General features: G+C 32.2%; 1 pseudogene; it reads left to right on the plus strand.

Annotated features, from left to right (window-relative positions):
• The first annotated feature begins 3069 nt into the window (after window positions 1-3069).
• Window positions 3070-5642, plus strand: LOC146900899 (putative pectate lyase 4; annotated as a pseudogene).
• The last annotated feature ends 1501 nt before the right edge of the window (window positions 5643-7143 follow it).

Raw genomic sequence — 7143 nt, forward strand, 5'->3', positions numbered from 1 at the left:
GCAAACATTGTCAAAAGGATATGGTTTGTCATCATCAAAAAGGGGGAGATTGTGAAGAAGATTTCCTTCTTAGACTTGACTGGGTTTTGATGATTACAAACTCACATCACAAAAGAAGAAAAACTATGGAGGCTCAAATTGAAGAATGAAGATAATAAGACTTAGACTTCAAAGTTATATTTTTGTAAGTATGGTTCTTATCTTTGATTTATCATTCTTAAGTTATGGAACAACTTAGAATGCTCAGAAAATAAATCACACACTCATAATGATTTTCATATAAATGTGATTTTGCATTAAAATGTTTTTGCATGAAAAACCATAATTGATTTTCGAAAATTCGATAATTATTATTTTGGCTTTTGAAATAATTTTAGCATGCAATGAGTTGATTTACTTGTTGAATAATATCATACTAATATTTATCTATTATTAATAATGAGTTGCCGTAACATATTTGTTTGCATCTAATTATATTATTGAATGCAAAACTTGTTATTGAACTAACGGCTATTTTTTATATTAAAAATGTCAACGGCTAATTTTTTTTCTTAAATACATTTTTATGAATAGGTGCTATTTGAAATATGTGTCTATTCATTGGTAAAAAACTTTTTGAAAAATAGCATTGTTTCATAAACATCTTTTTAGCCTCTATAAATTCAATTGAGAATCAAAACTAGTTTAAGACAACAACTTTCATTATCTCAATTGACATTTTCAATATCACTTGCTTTCAAACTTTCATTCAAATTGTTTGGAAAACTTTGCTTACACTTTAACATTTATTAAAAAGTTTTCTGAGCACTAAATCCATTTGTTAGAGTGATATTGATAAAGATATACAGCCATACATTTGTTATTCTTCAATTACTTTGTTGTAAAGTTTCTTGCCATTGTTGGTGAGAATTATTGTTTAAGATAGTGGGGGTGCTATCTTGTGATTGTTGTAAAAGGTTCTTTGATTCGGGAAGATTCAAAGTCCACCAAAAGTGTTTGGTGTTTGTGTTGTAATCAAGAGAGAGGGTTTCTTTCTTGTGTTTATGTTAGAAAGATTGTTAGGGGGTCTTGGGGTGAGATTGCTTGTAACAAAGATTCTAACATAGTGAATTCCTTCGCGGGAGGTGAAGGGAGTGGACTGACCCTAAGATTTAGAGGGGAACCACTATAAACTCCCTTGTGTCATTTCTTCTTCCCTTACTCTTTTATTTTTCCGCATTCATAGCTTCATCATTATTTACCAGAAAAATAATCAACAACTTGAAACTCTTAAAAATTTACCAATATTCCTAGAAACCTAATTCACCCCTCCTCTTAGGTTACAATCTGAACTTCATCATGCCAAGGAGAGGAGAATAAAGACGAATGTGGGGGTGGCACGATCCTACTAACATGGGAATTATCACGCACACTCACAAAAATTAGCCGAATAGGGGCTACTAACTATATGTCATGTTGTTTCGCTAATAGGTAATAGTTTCACTATAATTACTCTAATTATACATTATAATTTTGGTATTTTTTTTATCTTTCATTGTAATTAAGACATCCAATCAATTAAACAAACTATTTTCGCAATTCATCTCTTTATTTTTCTACTTTTATTTATACATTTCTTAATGTAGCTCAAAAATCCAAAAACAATTGTACCTAACGCTCGAGTAGAGTAGTTAAGGAACCCACAACTGGGGCGGTAGATATCTTTCCTCAATATTAATCACTTGAAATAGGGGAATCACAATTGAGGAATCTCCGTCAACCTCGGCTAAATTCATCTTCCATCAACAAATTTGACACGTCCAGTGGGACAATATGACATTTACCACTGAAAATTTGAGTTTCCCATGTCAGGATTATATTTGACATATGCAACTAAGGTATGAAAAGAGCCTCAAAAGTATGGAGCAAATGTCATCTTCAACAACCAAAAGGTCATGACATCGTCGACTGAATGAACCTTCACAAACGTTGGGAATGCCAACTAACTCTTTCTAGCGTTTCTCATATATAGTTGATTGAAACACCTGAGACTCCAGTAGTAATGATAGTGTATTTATTAGTCAACGGGATACATGACATCGTGTATCAAGCCTCTAAACAACTTGTTTACATTGTGAAACTCGTGGTTCAAAATAAGATTCAACAAACCAAGGATTTCGAGGTTGTGTGAGCCAATCCTCGTGACAATTCTATCACCAACAATCCACAAGGTATGCAAGGGAGCCAATATCGTGCAGGTGTTGTTGATTGGGAAGCCATGAGGATTGTAGATATATAGTATTCCTAGTAAGGTATTTTTAACATGCATATTTAGTGAGGTCTATAAAATTAATTAATAAACCAATAAACCGAAGTTAAATTACAGGTCCAGAGTTAAATTTAATCGCTTGCTTCAAAGTGGAGTGTTCATTTGGTTTATGTTTATTAGGAGGCCATGATAGTTGTATATATGTAGCATTACACATTACTGGTAAGATATGTTTGACATGCATATTTGGTGAGGTCTTTATATATATAGGGTTTTGCTAGAAGACACATTTTATGAAGGTGTCTTTTAGCAAGTTATTCTATGAGCATTTGTTAAAAGACATAGTTAAATTAAATAGTTCAATGGTATATTACGTAATAGATTGAAATCAATAACGTTTAAATTACAAAAAAAAAAAAAAAACTCCATCAATCATAAACAAAACAAACATGCATATATTTACAAAAGTACTAACAATAAGAAGGATAACAATATTTTGTTTACCTAAACAAATTTGTATATATATATTTATCGCTTCCCATCACCTCTTTCTATAGTTATTGTCTAAATTTAACTAATTGTTGTATTCTAACAACTTAAGTTAATAATTTATAACAAACTAAGAAACTCTTCCTCCTATTTTTAGTTTCCCTCTTAAATATGAGTCATTTGGCCAAAGCATATCACAACAACTTAAACAAACTTCCAAACCTCAAACAATCCTTAACAACTTTAACCTATATTACCACTTTCTACACGATTACTCTCCAATATAAAACTAAGAAAACCTCTTCCTCCTTACTATCCCTTTCTTCTCAATAACACAATTAGTATTCTAATCAATTCAAAAACAGGTATATATTGAATCATGGTTTGTCACCAAGTAATCAACTCCGTCATTTGGTGCTTTATTTTACTTGTAGTTTTGGACACATTTTTTACTACAAAAGTTAGTTCTTCCAAGCAATCTGAGATAGAAGGCATGGAAATGAATGTGATTGATCAATGCTGGAGATTCAATCCTGAATGGAGGAAACATCGACAACAACTTGCTCTTTGCTCAGTGGGATATGCAGGGAAAATGACAAACAACATTGGTAAAGACCTAATCCATTATAAAGTTACCGATCATAGTGACGACCCTTTAAACCCAAGACCTAGAACATTGAGATATGGAGCTTCTAAGATCCAAGGTAAAGTTTGGATCACATTCCAAAGGGATATGAACATTAAACTTGTGAGACCACTTCTCATTAGCAGTTTTACTACCATTGACGGTCGAGGTGTCGATGTCCACGTAGCAGATAATGCGTTGTTGTGAAAGTGACTCAAAATTGGAGTTTGGAGGCCAAAATTGATGTTTGCTGAAAGTACAAATCGGTGGCCGATTTGGAAAATCGGTGGCCGATTTTGGCTGCCTTTTGGGAGGCTTTCTGTTCGGGAAAAATCGGTGGCCGATTGGGAAAAATCGGTGGCCGATTTCGCGTGCTGTTATTTTTCAGAAACGTATTTTTGGGCCAGATTTGTTACAATTTTATGGGAGTTTCTTTTACTATAAATATAGGCCTTGTATCAGACTATTTTGAGAGAGATAGAGGGGGCTGAAACAAGGGTTTAGAAATCAAACTAGGGTTTGTATAGAGTTTGTCTCTTGGCAACAAACTAGGGTTTGAAGGTTGATTCACCTTGGGAAACACTATTAGGATTGAGTCTCTTGGTTACGGGAAGAAGCTGGGATTTGGGTAGAATTAGGCGGGAGACTTATTCTTGTAACCCATTGAAATCTCTTTTGTAACGTTACTCATCATATAGTGGAACGGAGGGCTGCTCTCTCCCCCAGACTAGGTCAATTTGGACCGAACTGGGTAAACAGATTCTTTTGTGTTCTCTCTGCTTTTCTCTCGCTGTTTTTCTACTTTTGCTTGTTTAATTGCAATTCACTTTGATATTGGTTGCTTAATTATCCCTTGCTCCACACATCAAGTTTGTTATTGGTGTGTTTTCTCATCGAATCCGCAACATGCGTGTTTGATGATATATAAGGTAATTACTAATAATAATGTCAAAATTACTAACAAGTATTCAATTTTAAATGAAAAATTTTCATGAAAAAAATAGACAATTGAAATCTCTCCCACAGTGCAGCTTTGTAGCAAAACAAATGCATGTCAAAAAGTGATATCAATGTTACCATTGTTAGAAAAAAATGACATACCTTTAATACTAGCAGATTATCCGAAATTTTTAACAAATTCAATTCATCTTTAATTTATCATCTCTAAAACATATATCACATTAAAATCAGATATAAACCGTAACGGTTTTCTCTACCTTTCGTCCAATTTTTTTCTTCATTCAAGTTTGTACAATCATTATTATCGTTACTTTAAATTTCTTCTTTTATTATTTCAAACATATATCTACTACTTCCTAACTTAGAATGACATGTTTGTTATTTGTTATTAGGCAACCAACATTATCATCCATGGAATTAGGATTCATCATTGTCGACCTCAAGCTCCTGGAATGGTGATGGGTCCCGATGGAAGCATAATGCCATTAGGTCAAGTTGATGGAGATGCAATCAGATTGGTTTCTGCTTCAAAAATTTGGATTGATCACAACACACTTTTTGATTGTCAAGATGGTCTTCTAGATGTTTCACGAGGTTCCACGAATATAACAATATCCAATAATTGGTTTAGAGAGCAAAATAAAGTTATGCTTCTTGGTCACGATGATGGATTTGTGAGAGACAAAAACATGAAAGTCACAGTTGTATACAACTATTTTGGACCTAATTGCCACCAACGCATGCCGAGGTAATCAATAATTGCAAAATTATTAGTTTTATTATACAATATACGAAATTAGAAATTAAAAAAATCACCGTATTTATTCATAAATTTTATCGTTAATTAAAAATATTACAGAATTCGTCATGGATATGCACATGTTGTGAATAATTTGTATATGGGATGGGTGCAATATGCAATAGGCGGAAGTATGGAACCAAGCCTTAAAAGTCAATCAAACCTCTTCATAGCACCAACCGTAGGAAAAAAAAAGAGGTAATTATTACAAGCAATTAATACACCTAGCTTTTATGATTGTTTTGCTTATAAAAGGATATAGTATGTTATATTAATTAATTATATAATTGGTGTAGGTTACATGGAGAAAAAGTAGTAACGAAGTTGGAGATACATGGGAATTTTATTCAGTTGGGGACGCTTTTGAAAATGGAGCATCCTTCATGGAAACAAAAGGTGGAGAAGTGACAAAACCAAATTATAACCCTGAGCAAAGTTTTGAAGTTGCTGATGCCAAATCTGTAAGATCATTAACAAGATCATCTGGTGTATTACAATGTAGTAAAACCTCAATATGTTGAGTTAAAATTTGCAATCACATTCATTCTTATTAAACAATATCTGACTCTGTGAAATATTAACAACTTTAAATTCAAAAAAACATTATCTCACATTTAAATATTATTTTTATTTATTTATTATTCAAAAAAACATTATCTGACATTTAAAAATATTTGACTCTGAGAAACATTAACAACTTTAAATAATCTTTTGTTGGTGGTGTCCGGGGTTCGATTTCCAAACCATGCATAATATATGCATTGTCCTTACCAACTGAGTTAAGTTCGGGGACAAATAATCTTATCACACATATAAATGATTGTAAATTTTTAACGATGCATAGAAATTACAGTAATTTCAAAACCAATGAGGAAATATAATAGGATTATAATTTGTATTCAATGACGCTATAAAAATGATTTGATCATATCTTTTTTAGGAGAGATTTGATCATCTCTAACATTTACATATATAATAATATTTTTTATAAAATATTTTTATAAATATCTATTTTTATTTAATTATTGGCCCAATGGGCACAATAATTATGGTGATCTCGTCTCGACCCGAGATTTACAAAAAATATCTTCAAAATCAAACCACAAGTTTTTTTTTTTCAGAGTCAAACAATTAAGTTGCGAAGGAAACGTACTTATAACATTTCATTAATAATAATATCATTAATATAATGAGGGATATCAAAATAAATGATGAGACTGACTAATAACACGACTTCTCTAGTTAAAGCATGAGCCACCACATCTGATCGTCACCTGTTGAACTCTACCCAACATCTGAATATGATATGACCAAAATCTAAGACATCAATTTGTTGGAGTGAAAAATGTCAACGGTTGTTTTAGAATCAATCACAAAGTCAACATTTTCCATCCCTTCACTAGTATCATTATCACTATCAAAAGGATCAATAATAGTTAGTTCCGACCTGCTACGAGCCTATGAGTGTGTGAATCAGAGGATTTTCTTCAAATAATAGTTATAAGAGTAGTAATTCTATAAAGACAAAATAAAAAATAATATTCAGTTAAAAAATATAAAGATGTAGATTGATAAATTGGATTTGTATTATTTCAATTGCAAGAACACAAAAGTTAAATTTGGGATCTATTGTTCCAAGGCAAACATACATCAAACGACATTGTTTCTGTACGATACTTACAACCACCAAATTTACTTATTTTCCATTTGCAAGTCTTGCAATCATCTCGTTGGAAATCAAAAATATCAAAGTAATAAGGGTGTAAGCTTCCTTGCCATGTAAATCTGCAAAAGAATAACGTTGCTCCAAACAACTGTGGCCTGAATGAAAAGATGTATCTCCCTCCAAACTCGAGTGTGTGAAATCCAAGATCATCGTTTTTCGATTTGCAATGAAAAGTGATATTTGTAGGGATGTGATTTTGCCTCATATCATTGATTATTGTAACCGATACTTTACCAAAAAGAGAAGCAATTGTCTCTCTAGCCTCAAAAGAAAGTATTACAATTAACACTAATGAG

Source organism: Medicago sativa, chromosome 8, assembly GCF_051527215.1.
Source record: "Medicago sativa cultivar Bolivia chromosome 8, Bolivia_mono, whole genome shotgun sequence".
Classification (NCBI taxonomy): Eukaryota; Viridiplantae; Streptophyta; class Magnoliopsida; order Fabales; family Fabaceae; genus Medicago; species Medicago sativa.